This window comes from Sus scrofa, chromosome 8 (assembly GCF_054392235.1).
Source record: "Sus scrofa isolate SSC_HxYL_T2T_F1_AM1 chromosome 8, Sscrofa_HxYL_maternal_Yorkshire_Landrace_v2.0, whole genome shotgun sequence".
NCBI lineage: Eukaryota > Metazoa > Chordata > Mammalia > Artiodactyla > Suidae > Sus > Sus scrofa.
This window is the reverse complement of record NC_139390.1, coordinates 97,514,805-97,531,460: the sequence shown is the minus strand read 5'-3', so window position 1 is coordinate 97,531,460 and position 16,656 is coordinate 97,514,805. Positions and strand designations below refer to the sequence as shown.

General features: G+C 37.2%; 1 long non-coding RNA gene across 2 annotated transcripts in view; it reads right to left on the bottom strand.

The window, feature by feature from the left end:
- Positions 1-16,656, bottom strand: part of LOC102163618 (uncharacterized) — a 501,092-nt gene that overhangs the window by 109,054 nt on the left and 375,382 nt on the right. The gene's annotated exons all lie outside the window — the stretch shown is intronic.

The following is a 16,656-nucleotide window of genomic DNA, read 5'->3' as shown; positions in this document are numbered from 1 at the left end:
TTTTGATTATTCTATTAATATGAAGTTTAAAAAAATACAAGGCAAAAAATAATTACGGTGATAAAGTTTTGGGATAATGGTTACCCTTTGAGGTGGTATGGACTACAAAGGAGCAGTAGAAGTTCTCTTGGCTGCCGGCAATATTTTTTTATATGTCGATCTGGGTATTGGTTATATAGCTGCTTATAAGTGTAAAACACTATAAGTGAACCATACCTCAATCAAGAGACAAATAGACCCAACCCTTCCCCACCCCGCACCCCCGCCAAAGTCTATTTTCTTACTTCTTCTTCCCCATGGCTTTACTTCAAAGTTTCAGCTACATGCTCACTTTCTCCCTTCCACTCCTTCTTTAGCCCCCTACAATCTGGTTTCACTCTCATCAAAAGGCTTCGACAAAGATCAACAAAATTTTGTTGCCAAAGCCAAGGGGTTCTTTTCAGACTTCATCTTTCTGGGCCTAGAGCTTTCTGATATTGCTAAGCACTCTCTCCCCACTGAAATTTTATTTTAGTCTGGTACTTCTATTAAAATGGTTAAGGATGGTTCATGTCTCATTACAATGTTGTTCATATGAAAAAAAGCTGGTAAGATCTCTATGTAGAGCTGTGCCTAGAACTTAGGAAATGCCTCTCTCTCTCTCTCTCTCTATATATATATATATATATATGATGCAGTGCATATATATATGATGAAAGAATAAAGTATATATGTAGAGAGAGACTATTAAAACTATGAATTCTGAAAAAATTGATTGTTAGTGAGTGAGCTACAAGGAAATAGATGCATTTGCTAATCTTGTCAGTATAACTTCATACAATTATGGTAAACTTTTATTTTATTTTATTTTATTTTGTCTTTTTGCCATTTCTTAGGCCTCTCCGGCAGCATATGGAGGTTCCCAGGCTAGGGATCTAATCGGAGCTGTAGTCACCAGCCTATGCCAGAGCCATAGCAAGGTGGGATCCGAGCCATGTCTGCAACCTACACCACAGCTTGCAGCAATGCTGTATCCTTAACCCACTGAGCAAGGCCAGGGATCAAACCCGAAACTTCATGGTTCCTAGTCGGATTCGTTAATCACTGAGCCATGATGGGAACTCCTACTTTTATTTTAAATTTCTTCCAATGCAGGCAAGGATTGTATGCATTTCCTTTAGTCTCATTATTAGCTACACACGTTTGAGGAACTTTTGCATAGATATACTGGAATCCATGTACAAAATGTTCATAGAAATATTGTGAATATTAACACCAAAAAAACCCAAAACAAGTCCTAATAATAGAGGAAGGATAAATAAATAGAGAAAGGATAAATACTGGAATACTATAGAGCAATTAATGAACACACTACAAAGGAGTTTTCTTTTTTTTCTTTCTTTTTTTTTTTTTTTTTGTCTTTTTGCCTTTTCTAGGGCTGCTCTCGCAGCATATGGAGATTTCCAGGCTAGGGGTCTAATCAGAGCTGTAGCCACCAGCCTATGGAGTTTCCAAATTGGATTATTTTTAAAACATAAGGTAGAGATAAAGCATCAAGTCCCAGAAAAATACACAGGTTTTATAATTTAATTAATGCATTTTTTCCACACTGATTTTTCTAACATGTAATAAGTAGCTGTTCTCATAATTTTAAATGATTATAATAAAGTCACAGATTATATTTCCTTTGCTTTTGTTTTCCATGGTACAATGTATTATTTTTCATAAATCATGAGATTGCACACATGTTAAGAAAATGAGATCTTGTCCAAATATATACCTAGCATAGAATAGGCAATCCATTAAACTATACTATAATTTCAAAAGTATGGCATAGCAAAATTAAGATTTGAATATAGATTTATATATCACATATTATTCTTTTCCTTTTCCTATTTTTCTTCTTCGTTCTTCCTAAAGGAAGATGAACTTTTGTCCCAAATAATCTAAGCCTGAATGGAAGAATGTTCCATTCCTTTCTCAAAGGCACAAATAAATAGGATATAAAATCCACTGGGTTAAAATTCTAGGATAAGGGAGACGGAGGCAAGATGGCAGAAGAATAGGGGGACACGCTCACCCTCTCCCACAAACACACACACAAAAAAACACATCTATGGGTTAAACGACTCGCACAGAACAGCAATCAATCACTGGCAGAAGAACCTAAGCTCCAATAATGGCAAGAATTCCATGACATAACTGGGTAAAACAAGAGAAAAGAGGAGAGTGAGAGAAGGTGAATCCAAACTGGACAGGTGCTCCTGAAAGGGAACTGTGGAGGAGAAAGGGATCCCACACTCTGGAAAGTTACCTACTCCACCGAAAGATCAACCTAATCGGAGGAATCTCCAGATGCAGAGAAGAGTGCAGCAGTAAGTTGGAGTTCTGAAAAGCAGAGCGAGAACTGAACAGATCATCTGAACTACAGGCACAGACACCAAAAATCAAAACGCTTGGGTCGGGGCTGGGCACCAAGACCTCCACTCTGGAGCTTAGTCCCTGGGAATGGGCTGGGTGGGCAGTGCGGAAACTGCTTGGGGGGGTCTAGGAACTGGTCTGTCAGGTTTGACAGGGCAGAGACTGCCTGGGAGACTAGAAAGCAGAGTGTTGCGGGGGGACGGAGCAATACCCTAAGGGCTGGGAAGTGGAAAACCATATCAGAGGGAACCTGGGAGAAGAGCTGGATCTGCAGGAGAGCCAAGGGGCTAGTGTTGAGGAGGGGAGAGAAGAAGGAGTGGGCCCCCATAGAATACTCCCCACACCACAGAGAGCTCATTGGCCCACCAGCTATTGGAAAGCTGTGCTTCCCAATGCATTCCCCCTCCCCCTACCCCTCAGACATGCACCAGACATGGGGCTGCCTGCCATCCGGGAGGGCTGGCCTCAACAATTGCTGGAAGCCTACCACTTCAGGGGCTTTCCCTGCCCTGGTCTGCTTGCCCTCTGGAGGGGCTACACCCCCATGGAGCAGCACCAAACACCGCCAGCCCCTGGGAAAAGGCCTGCAGCCTAGAAAAGATACAACAAGCTCAACCGGGCTGTGAAAAATCTGCCTACATTCTCAGGCAGTTCTTCCAAGTCGGGCTGCCCTGGGGAAGAGCTTCTTGGGTTCTCAGCAGCCCAACTAGCCGCTACAGCCCTTGGGGGGTGCTGCACTCCCGTGGAACAGCTGCCCAGCACTGCCAGCCCCCTAGAAGAGCCCCACAGCTCAAAAACACCAGAGCAAGCTCTGCCCAGCCAAGTGAAACCTGCTTCCATCATGGTGGGGACCTCCCAGTCCTGTCTGCCCCAAGAGGTCCTCCTTTGCTTCAGAGAGACTCTATCAGCCCCGTACACCCTCTTGAAAAGCCATGCTGCCTCAAAGAAGACTGATCCACAATGCCAGCCCTCAGGAAGCATTCCACGACAGTGACAAGGCAAACACTGCCTGGCCCCGGAGAATACAACTCCACCAGGAAAAAGAAAACAACAAGCAAGATGAAGAAGCTGAGAAACCACCCCCAGTAAAACCAACAGGAAAACTCACCTAAAGCAGTCAAAAATGAAACAGATCTCTGTGGTCTGACAGACCTGGAGTTCAAAAGAGAAACAGTGAAAATACTGAAGGAATTAAGAGAAGATATGCAGACACCCTCAGAAAGGAACTAGAAAATATAAGGAGGAGCCAAGAAAAACTAGAACATTCATTTGCAGAGATACAAACTGAACTAAGGGCAGTAAAAACCAGAAAAAAATAATGCAGAAGAATGAATCAGTGATGTGGAAGATAGAATAATGGAAATCACCCAATCAGGTCAGCAGACAGAAAACCAAATGAAAAAACATGAAAGCAATATAAGAGACCTATGGCATAATATAAAGCAGGCCAATCTATGCATAATAGGAATTCCAGAAGGAGTAGAAAAAGATAAGGGGACGGAAAATATATCTGAAGAAATTATCACTGGAAACTTCCCAAATCTAAGGGATACTGAGTTCAAGATACAGGAAGCACAGAGGGCCCCAAATTAGTTGAACCCAAATAGACCCACACCAAGACACATTATAATAAAAATGGCAAAAGTTAGTGATAAAGAGAGGATCCTAAAGGTAGCAAGAGAAAAGCAGAATGTTACCTATAAGGAACTGCCATAAGGTTATCAGCTGATTTCTCTACAGAAACACTACAGGCCAGGAGGGAATGGCAAGAGATATTTAAAGTGCTAAAAGGAAAAAAATATGCAACCTAGAATACTCTATCCAGCAAGAATATCATTTAAGATGGAAATAAATAATCATCTATCAATTATCACCTTAAATGTCAATGGACTGAATGCTCCAATCAAAAGACACAGACTGGCTGAGTGGATAAAAAGGCAAAAACCTTCAATATGCTGCCTACAAGAAACTCACCTCAAGACAAAGGATACATATAGATTGAAAGTGAAGGGGTGGGAAAAAATATTTCATGCCAATAGACATGACAGGAAAGCAGGAGTTGCAATACTCATATCAGGCAAAATAGACTTTAACACAAAAGACATAAAGAAAGACAAAGAAGGACACTATTTAATGATTAAGGGATCCATCCAAGGAGAGGATGTTACTATTGTCAACATATATGCCCCAAATACAGGAGCACCCAGATACACACAACAAATATTAGCAGACGTTAAGGGAGAAATCAATGGGAATACAATCATAGTAGGAGACTTTAATACCCCACTCACACCAATGGACAGATCCTCTAGACAGAAAACCAATAAAGCAACAGAGATCCTAAAGGAAACAATAGAAAAGTTAGACTTAATTGATATCTTCAGGACACTACATCCAAAAAAATCAGAATACACATTCTTCTCAAATGCATATGGAACATTCTCAAGAATCGACCACATATTGGGACACAAAGCTAACCTCAACAAATTTAGGAGCATAGAAATTATCTCAAGTATCTTCTCTGACCACAACGCCATGAAATTAGAAATCAACCACAGGAAAATAAATGAGAAAAAAACTACTACCTGGAGACTAAACAACATGCTACTAAAAACCCAGTAGGTCAATGAGGAAATCAAGAAGGAGATTAAAAAATACCTTGAAACAAATGATAATGAAGATACAACCTCTCAAAATCTATGGGACACTGCAAAAGCAGTGCTCAGACGGAAATTCATAGCAATACAGGCCTTCCTCAAAAAAGAAGAAAGATCCCAAATGGACAACTTAACCCTCCACCTAAACGAATTAGAAAAAGAAGAACAAAAAAGACCTAAAGTCAGCAGAAGGAAGGAAATTATAAAGATCAAAGAAGAAATCAATAAGATAGAGATTCAAAAAACAATAGAGAAAATTAATAAAACTCAGAGCTGGCTCTTTGAAAAGGTAAACAAAATTGACAAACCCCTGGTTAGACTCACTAAGAAGAGGAGAGAAAGAACTCAAATAAACAAAATTAGAAATGAAAATGGAGAAATCACAACCAATACCACAGAAATACAAAAAACCCTAAGAGAATACTATGAACAACTCTTCGGCAACAAGTTTGACAATCTGGAAGAAATGGACAATTTTCTAGAATCTTACAGCCTGCCAAAACTGAATCAACCAGAAACAGACCAAGTGAATGGACCGATCACTAGAAATAAAATTGAAGAAGTCATAAAAACACTCCCTACAAATAAAAGTCCAGGACCAGATGGCTTCACAGGTGAATTCTATCAAACAATAAAGAGGATCTGGTGCCCATCCTCCTTAAACTCTTTCAAAAGGTTGAAGAAGAAGGAATACTCCCAAAGACATTCTATGATGCCACCATCACCCTCATTCCAAAACCAGACAAAGATACCACCAAAAAAGAAAACTATCGGCCAATGTCTTTGATGAATATAGATTTAAAAATTCTAAACAAAATCTTAGCCAAACAAAACCAACAACATATCAAAAAAATCATACACCATGACCAGGTTGGGTTCATCCCAGGTTCACAAGGATGGTTCAACATATGCAAATCAATCAGCATCATACACCACATTAACAAAAAAAAAAAGTCAAAAATCATATGATCATCTCAATAGACGCAGAAAAAGCATTTGACAAAGTCCAACACCCATTCATGATCAAGACCCTCGCCAAAGTGGGTATAGAGGGAACATTCCTGAACATAAAGCTATTTATGACAAACCCACAGCAAATATAATACTCAATGGGGAAAAACTGAAAGCCTTCTCACTCAAATCGGGAACAATACAGGGATGCCTACTCTCACCACTGCTATTCAAAATATTTTTGGAAGTCCTAGCCACAGCAATTAGACAAACAAAAGAAATAAAAGGCATCCATATAGGAAGAGAAGAGATGAAACTGTCACTGTATGCAGACGACATGATACTATACATAGAAAACCCTAAGGGCTCAAACCAAAACCTCTTGAACTGATTAATAAATTTGGCAAAGTAGCAGGATATAAGATTAACATGCAGTAGTCAGTCACATTTCTCTATACTAACAATGACATATTAGAAAAGGAATACAAAAATACGATACCTTTTAAAATTGCACGTCACAAATCAAATACCTCGGAATACACCTGACCAAGGAGGTAAAGGGCCTACATGCCAAGAACTATAAAACTTTAATCAAAGAAATCAAAGAAGATGTAAAGAAATGGAAAGATACTCCATGGTCATGAATTGGAAAAATCAATATTGTAAAATGGCCATACTACCCAAAGCAATCTACAGATTCAATGCAATCCCTATCAAATTACCCATGACATTTTTCACAGAACTACAACAAACAATCCAAACATTTATATGGAACAACAAAAGACCCAGAATTGCCAGAGCAATCCTGAGATACAGAAACCAAGCAGGAGGCATAACTTTCCCAGACTTCAAGCAATATTACAAAGCCACAGTCATCTAAACATTGTGGTACTGGTATCAAAACAGACAGACAGACCAATGGAACAGATATAGAACCCAGAAATAAACCCTGACACCTATGGTCAATTAATCTTTGACAAGGGAGGCAAGAACAAAAAATGGGAAAAAGACACTTTATTCAGCAAGCATTGCTGGGAAACCTGGACAGCTGCATACAAACCAATGAAACTAGAACACACCCTCACACCATGCACAAAAATAAACTCAAGATGGCTGAAAGACAAATATAAGACAGGTCACCATCAAACTCCTAGAAAAGAACATAGGCAAAACACTCTCTGACATCCACATCATGAATATTTTCTCAGGTCAGTCTCCCAAAGCAATAGAAATAAGAGCAAAAATAAACCAATGGGACCTAGTCAAACTGAAAAGCTTTTGCACAGCAAAGGAAACCAACAACAAAACAAAAAGACAACTTAACAGAATGGGAGAAAATAGTTTCAAATGATGCAACAGACAAGGGCTTAATCTCTAGAATATATAAGCAACTTATACAACTCAACAGCAACAAAGCCAATCAATCAATGGAAAAATGGGCAAAAAACCTGAATAGACTGTTCTCCAAGGAAGATATACAGATGGCCAGCAAACACATGAAAAAATGCTCAACATCGCTGATTGTAAGAGAAATGCAAATCAAACCTACCATGAGATATCACCTCACACCAGTCAGAATGGCCATCATTAATAAGTCCACAAATAGCAAATGCTGGATGGGGGTGTGGAGAAAAGGGAACCCTCCTACACTGTTGGTGGGAATGTAAACTGGTATAGCCACTATGGAGAACAGTTTGGAGATACATTAGAAATCTATACATAGAACTTCCCTATGACCTCGCAATCCCACTCTTGGGCATCTATCCGGACAAAGCTCTACTTAAAAGAGACACATGCACCCGCATGTTCATTGCAGCACTATTCACAATAGCCAGGACATGGAAACAACCCAAATAAATGTCCATCAACAGATGACTGGCTTTGGAAGAGTGGTATATATGCACAATGGAATACTACTCAGCCATGAAAAAGAATGACATAATGCCATTTATAGCAACATGGATGGAACTAGAGACTCTCATACTGAGTGAAATGAGGCAGAAAGAGAAAGACAAATACCATATGATATCACTTATAACTAGAATCTAATATCCAGCACAAATGAACCTCTCCACAGAGAAGAAAATCTTGGACTTGGGGAATAGACTTGAGGCTGCCCGATGGGAGAGGGAGGGAGTGGGAGGGATCGGGAACTTGGAGTTATCAGATACATCTTAGATTTTACAAGGAGATCCTGCTGAGTAGCATTGAGAACTATGTTTAGATACTCATATTGCAACAGAACCAAGGGTGGGGAAAAAAATGTTTACATGTTAGAGTAACTTGATCCCCATGCTTCACAGAAGGAAAAAATAATAAAATTAAAAAAAAAGATGATAATCAAACACATCCTTTGACACTGCCTTGAAGCATTTTATCATATGCAGAATAATAACACACACGCACACACACAAAATTCTAGGATAAGAGTTGGCGAAATACAGCCTGCATATTGTTCACCTTTTACCACTTTTTGTACTATCCATGAGCTAAGAATTTTTTTAAATGGTTGAAAAAAATAAGATTAAAATTTACTGACATAAAAATGATATGAAATTCAATTTTTTCTGTCCACAAATAAAGTTTTAATAGAACTTAGCATATACATTCATGTACATATATCATCTATGGCAAAGTTGAGTTGTTGTGACAATTGATTAACTCCCACTACAGTCTAAAATATTTCCTCTTTGGCCATTTACTGAAAAAGATTGCTTATCCCTTTCCTAGAATATACTATGGAAATATCTATCCAATTCTTTTCTTATTGAATGGAATGCATCACTTTAAGGGTGTTTTTGGGTGTTTTTTTTTTTTTTTTTTTTTTTGGTAAAACATAGGGATGATCTGTTATTACTCAATACAAAGAACTTTTTTAAGACTCCAGTTTCTTAAAGTTTTATATATCATATTCTCAAATTTTGGGAAGCAGTTCTTAGTAATATATTGATAGGTATTTCATGAAAACAAGCATTTCCTAACAGAGCAAGTTTGAAAAACTCAGGGTTAAATGAAGTTTCAGAAGTTTTCATTGTAGAATATTTCCTTGCTTTTAATATGCTTATATGTTTTGTGAATTTTCAGTGCATGGTGTTGTACACTGCATTTCTAACTTTATTTAATCACAAAGTCTTGTTTATGCTATGTTGTATTCTGTGGGATCTGCCTGGTAACAACTATAATGGACATAAAAAATTTAAAAGGGAAGTAAAAGCCTTTGAGGGTTCAGCCATTTTTTTCTCTTCTGTACAGTTCAAAATAGCATATAGCCAATTAGTAAAATCCTTAAATTTTTTATGAATATCATTGTAGTTTTGATTATCCCAATTTTGGAATATATCTGTTCTGATTATTTAGCTTTCATTTGCTATAATTTAATAATTCATTTGCAACCATATCTATTAATTTAATATGCTTACTATATTAATATGATATAGTAGAATTTTTCACTGGCAAGAAAACTCACTTAAAATATTCTGTGTACAAAATTTTGATTTATATAGAATCACGTGATTTGTTGTTAAACTCCCCCAGAATTTATTCTAGGTAAGGTTGAACAGAAAAGATATCTTCACTATTTGTTTAACTGTTAGCCTGTCATCCTTGAATAGAACATTAGACCTTTGCCTTTTCAAACTTCATAGCAAAAAGGCCTTTAATGCCATATCCTTTTTTATAAAAAGTAAATCTTCCACATTCTTAATATGTTTCTTCCTTTTTTAGGCAGTTACTTTGTTTGGCAGGAAATGAACTCACATTTCCCTCTGCTGAAGAAAGCAATCTGTGATTCATATACAATTTGAGAAAAGTATCACCTTATTCAGAAGATAAATCATATGATATCATTACGCCAAATGAATAAGAAAGCATGGATCAAGACTAGATTAGGTGATTGCATTATAAAAACATCAAAGCAAACTGATCTAAAGTTTGTGAATGGACTGTGAATGGACTGAAATTCAAATATATTATATTGATATCTATGTCTCTGGGAATCTAATGAACAAATGCTGATTTTCTATTACTGTCATAAGACTTGAGAATTAATGTGAGCACTCATTTAGAAAGTTTATTATATCTATTACCCTCATTATATATGGAATAATATGCCCAATGAGATAATTTTTTCTAATAAAAATTTTTTTTTTGTCTTCTGTCTTTTTAGGGCTGCACTGGCGGCATGTGGAGGATCCCAGGCTAGGGGTCTAATTGGAGCTACAGCTGCCGGCCTATGCCACAGCCACAGCAACGCCAGATCTGAGCCGCATCTGCAATCTACATCACAGCTTATGGCTATGATAGATCCTTAACCCACTGAGAGAGGCCAGCGGTCAAACCCGCAACTTCATGGTTCCTAGTCAGATTTGTTTCTGCTGCACCGCAATGGGAATTCCACTAGTAAGATTTTTTGAAAATACTTTTCACCTTACCTATTATTTGATTAAATAAAAATTATTGTACTTTTAATACTTAAATATTGCATTAGTTTCCTATGTTTCAGTTACAAATTACCAAAAACTGGGAGGCTTAGAACAATAGAAATATATTGTCTCACAGTTCTGGGGACCAGAAAATCAAGGCATGGGTAAGCCCATGCTCCCTAGAGGATATTTTCCAGGTCTCTCCTGGTGTTTGGTGGTTCCTTGGCTTGTGGAAGCATAACTTGAGTCTTCACATGAGTTCTTCAGGTTTGCCTGTCTGTGTTGATGTCCAAAGTGTCCCCTTTTATAAATACACCAGGCGTACTGGATTAGGGCTTACTCTAATGACTTCATTTTAACTTGATTATCTCTATATGTAAAGTATCTTGAAATAAAGTCACATTCTGAGGTACTGGGGTTTAGGACTTGCTATAACTGAAGGTATCCTCTCATAATTCATATGCTGAAACCTAATCTTCATTGTAATTGTACTTGGAGGTGGGACTTTTGGTAAGTGGTTAGATCATGAGGTGGTGCTCTTATAAGCCGGATTAGTGCTCTTATAAAGGGACCAGGCAGAGATCCCTTGCTCCTGCCATGTGAGAACACAGCCAAAATAGGGCCACTGATGATTTATGAAGTGGGCTCTCACAAGACACTGAATCCAGTGGCCCTGTCATCTTGGACTTAAAGCCTCTAGAACATTAAGAAATAATGTTTTTCAGAGTCTTCTTGAATGCAGCAAGTTAAGTATCTGGCATTGTCACTGCAATGTCTTGTTTCTTGGGTCACTGCCCTGGGAACTTCCAAATTCCTGCTGTGGGCATGGACCAAAAAAAAAAAAAAAAAAAAAAAAAAAAAGAAAAGAAAAAAAGAAAGAACGAATTTTTTTCTTTCTTTATTCCCATATTTCACCTAGTTTATGGTATTATGCTATATCAGCTTGAATGTACTAAGATAGTAACCGAACATACTATTTTGGGGGACACAGTTCAACTCAAAGAAATATTGCCTTTTCTTACTAGTTATCCCATTGTAGTTGCCCTCAAATTTCATGGCAATCATGATCAAGATCGTTCTGCTTTTTTCAGTTGAAATTTTGAGGAAGCAACTAAAGACTGATTCATTCTAAGTATTTGGCACATGTAACATATTGACTTTTGTTTTTCACATTCATTCTTCATGTTTATTCTATAGCTTTTGTAACTGCAGGCAAAATTCTGCTGTATAGAAATGAAGAAATGGTGGTAGCATCAATTTATCTACTTTAAAAAAAAAAAAAAATATGGCCGCATCTGTGGCATATGGATGTTCCAGAGCCAGGGATCAAATCTGAGTCAAAGCTGCAACTTACACCACATCTGCGGCAACACTGGATCATTTACGACACTGTGCTGGTAGGGTATGGGACCTGTACTTCCACGGTGACCTGAGATGCTGCAAGCAGATTCTTAACCCACTGTGTCACAGCAGGAACTCCATCGCTTCTTTTTTTTAATCAATCTTTTTAAGAAATTTTTGTCTTCCAGTTTTATCGAGATATAATTGATATATAGAACTGTGTAACTTTAAAGTGTCCAACTACTGATTTGATTTACAAACATGAAATAATAATAATAATAAATTATAAATTTAGTGAACATCAATCATCTCATATAGATACAAAATTAAAGCTATAGGAAAAAATTATTTCCATGTGACGAGAATTCTTAGGACTTCCTCTCTTGAACTTTCATATGTACCATATAATAATGTTAATTATATATATCATGTTGTATATTATATCCCTACGCTTATTTTTTTACAACTGGATGGTTTCTAACTTTTGCCTCTATCCAATTCCCCTCTTCTCATCCACTACCTCTGGCAATCACAAATCTGATTAAATATTCTATGTGGGGTTTTTTTGCTTGTTTGTTTGCATTTTGAAGGGTACTTGACCTACAACACTATGTTAGTTCATGTTGTAAAACATAATGCCTCAACATTTCCATACATTTCAAAATGATCATCACGATAAGTCTAGTTACCATCTGTCACCATAGGAATATATTACATAATTATTAATGTACATTTTTGTATATTTCACACCTGTAAAATGTACATATTATACCTGTGACTAATTTATTTTGCAAATGGAAGCTCATACCTCTTAATCTCCCTCATCTACTTCTCTTCTCCCTTCCTGCTCTTCCCCTGAGGAAACCACATGTTTTTCTCTAAATCTATGATCCTTTTTCTGTTTTGTTATATTTGTTCAATGTTCTTTAGATTCCACATATAAATGAAATCATATTGTACTTGTCTTTCTCTGTCAGATTTATTTCATTCAGCATAATAGGCTGAACATAATAGATCAAATAAGTCCAATCTAAGTCCAATCATGGCTTAAATGACAAGATTTTATACTTTTTATGGTTTAATAATATTCCTGTATATATATGTGTGTGTATATATATATATACACACACACACATATATATATATATCTCCCACATCATCTTTATCCATACTATTGATGGCACTTAGGTTGCTTTGTTATCTTAGCTATTGTAAATAATGCTGCGATAAACATAGCAGTGCCCCAATTTTTTTCAAAATACTGTTATAATTTTCTTTGAATAAATACCTAGGAGTGGAGTTTCTGGATCATAAGGTAGTTCTATTTTTAATTTCTTGACCATACAGTTTTCCAGACTTGCTATACAAATTCACATCCCTATCAACACTGAAGGAGGGTCCCTTTTCTGCACATCCTCACCAGCACTTGTTATTTGTTGTCTTTTGATAATAGCCATTCTGACAGGTACAAGGTGATATATTATGGTGATTTTGATTTGCTTAGTTGCTGATGATTAGTGATGTTGAGCATGTTTTCATGTGCCGGTTGGACATTTTTAGGTCTTCTTTGGAAAAATGTATATTCAGATCCTCTACCTATTTTTTAATCGGGTTGTTTGGGGTTTTGGGGGGACATTGAATTATAAGTGCTTTGTATATCTTGATTAACCCCTTATCAGATAAATTATTTGTAAATAACTTCTACCATTCAGTAGGCGGCTTTTTTATTTTGCTGATACTTTCCTTCAATGTGCAGAAAGCTTTTTAGTTGTTATAGTCCAATTTATTTACTTTTGCTTGGTTTCCTTTTGCCCAAGGAGACATATTCAAAAAATATTGCTAAAAATCAGTTTCAAAGAGAAAACTGTCTATGCTTAATTCTTTAAATTTTATTTTCTCAGTTTAATTATTTAATCCATTTTGAATTTATTTTTGTGCATGGCATAAAAAAGTAGTCCAGTTTTATTCTTTTGCAAATAGTTGTCTAGTTTTCCCAATACCATTTATAGAAGAGGCCGTCTTTATTGTATTTTCTTGCTTCCTTTGTCATAGATTAATGGCTAATATAAGAGGCTACATTTCTGGTCTGCCTGGTTCCATTTATCTGTATGTTTGTTTTTGTACAATACCATACTGATTTGATTACAGTGGCTTTGTATTACAGTTTGAAGTCACAGTGCATTATATCTCTAGCTTTGTCTTCTTTCTCAGGAATATTTTTGCTAATTAGAGCCTTTTGTATTTTCATACAAATTTTAGGATTATTTGCTCCAACTCTGTGAAAAATATCTTCAGTATTTTGATAGGGCTCATGTAATCTATAATTGCCTTCTGTAGTATGGTCATCTTAACAATACTAAATCTTCCAATCTGTGGACACGTTCTATCTTTCCATCTGCTTGTCCCATCTTCAGGTTTTTTTTCATCAGCATCTTATAGTTTCCTGAGAGTTTTTACCTCCTTACTTAGATTTATTCCTAGGTATTTTATTATTTTTGATGCAATTATGACTGGGCTCATCTTAATTTCTGTTTCTGATAGTTCATCATTAGTGTATAAAAATGCAATAGATTTATATATATTAATTTTGTATCCTGCAACTTTACTGAATTTGTTGATGAGCTTTAGTAGTTTTATGGTGGCATCTTTAGGATCTTCTATATATAGTATCATATTGTCTGTGAATATTGACAGTTTTCCTTCTTCCTTCCCACTTTGGATTATCTTATTTATTTACTTGTATGACTACTGTGTGTGCTCTGGTAGGCATGACTGGCCTTTGTTCTGAATGGCTGTCAGGCCCTTCCTTGTGGTGAGGCCACTGGCTTCAGAGTTCTGTCAGATCCTGGGGTTAATGCTGGCCCATCTGTGGTTGAAGCCAAGTCCAGGGTTGACTAGTCGTGGAGCCAGGAGCACAAAATCTAGTGTTAGTCTGCTGATGGGAGGGTCTAGTTCCTGACATGGCTGGCTGTGAGGTCTGAATTGTCCCTAAGTTGGTGTGAGCCCGCTGGTGAATGACGGCAGACCATGGGGTGGCTGGCTAAAGGGGCCAGGGTATCTTGGAGGCAGTATTGGCCTGATGTTGGGCAGAGACATGTTTGGAGGTCTCTGGCTGCAGAGCTCTGCAGTTTGGTGTTGGACTGCTGGTGAGTGGGGCCAGGTCCTGACACATAAGTCTTATGGGCTGTGGTCCTCCTGGGGCTTGTGTTAGCTCTCTTTTGGACATGACCAGTGCCCAAGGGACCTGGGGACTAGTGTCAGCTGGCTCATGGGCAGAGCCTGGTCCTGGGGTCACTGGCTGCAGGGACCTGAGGGTTCCAGAGCTGGCATCAGTGCCCTGATGAGTGAGGTCTGAGCCCGGCAGGTCTTAGAGCTGGTGATGGTCAGAGCTGGGATCTGGGTTTTCTGGCTACAGATCCCTAGGGTATTCTAGGGCTAGTCCTGGAGTGGCTGGAGGTTCCAAGATTCCTAAAGCAGTAGGCCTACTGATTAGTAGGGCTGTGTCCCAGACCAGCTAGCTGCAGGGTCTGAGGCGCCCTATTACTGGTGCTGACAGGCTGATGGCTGGACTGGTTCTGGAGCTATTAGGCTAAAGGGAGGATTCCAAAGTGGTGCTTCCCAGCACCAGTGTCCTGATAAAAGATATTTCCAATAATGGCTGCTGGAAGCATTTACGTCCCCAAGGTGAACTCCAGTTGCCTACTGTCTCCCTGGAAGTCCATTTCTTTTATATGAAGACAAAATCCTTCCTAGATTCTCTAGTATAATTCCTCTCAAGTTTAATCACCAGGATCTACCAAAGGGGCTAAAGACAATTTTGAATAACTAGAAAGCAGGAGCTATTTCCAGCTTTTGAATACCCATGCTCCCACCCCACCCCCACATTAAAAATTTATTATATACACTTTTCTGCTAGCAAGAGTTTGTAATGTCTCTGTTGGGCCAGCAATTCAGAGTATCTACCTTACCAGCTATAACAATAAAATTATATTGGTGATCCTTTCTTTTGCTCCCTATACCTGCAAATTACTCACAAGTGCTTTTTAAGAAATGAGTCCAAGAACTGAATATTAAGGACCTGAGAATGTCATCCTAATTTCTGAATAGAGTTTATTTTATCATAGCAATCAATCATCTGGTCTCATCAATTGCTCATTTTAAGTTATAATTAGCTTTTATAAAATATGAACAGGAATAAAGGATGTAGAATTGCTATTACTTAAAATACAATATTTTCCCCAAACTATATTGTTATTTTAAATTGAAACATATTTTCACTTAACATGCATTTTAATATGGCTTCTTTATTCTAAACATACAAGGAATATACTTGAAATATATATGCTATATTTGTAGAAAATAATCTTACGCAGAGAAATAAAGTGTTTTAAGCAAAAATAATTTCAATTTATTATTTAATAAGGTAATGAAACTTTTAATCAGTCTAGTTCACTACTCTTACTTATGAATAAACAGAGATAATTTTTGTATATATTGAATATTTTGTTCTAATAATTTCATATATAATGAAATGGTACATTGACATTTCTGTATACCACACTTTTCTTCCCCAATATATTTTTATAAAAATTTCTGGATGATAAAATATACTTAGGTTTACTTTTCATCAAGATAGAATGGAAAGAAAATAACCTCATATTCTGTAAAGTTTAAAAAAAAAACCTGTCAGATGACTATATGCTAGGTACCAACTAGAATTGAATCCCTTCAGAGCAAACAGAAGTAAAAATAAATAGCATTAAAGTTAAACACTATTGTTGAAAAGGGAACTTAATGAAAACAGTGAATCAAAAATAAGATGTCTTGAGGGTAGTAAAATGTCTAGTATAACTTAAGGCTTGTAACTTTGGCTTATATTATTTCAT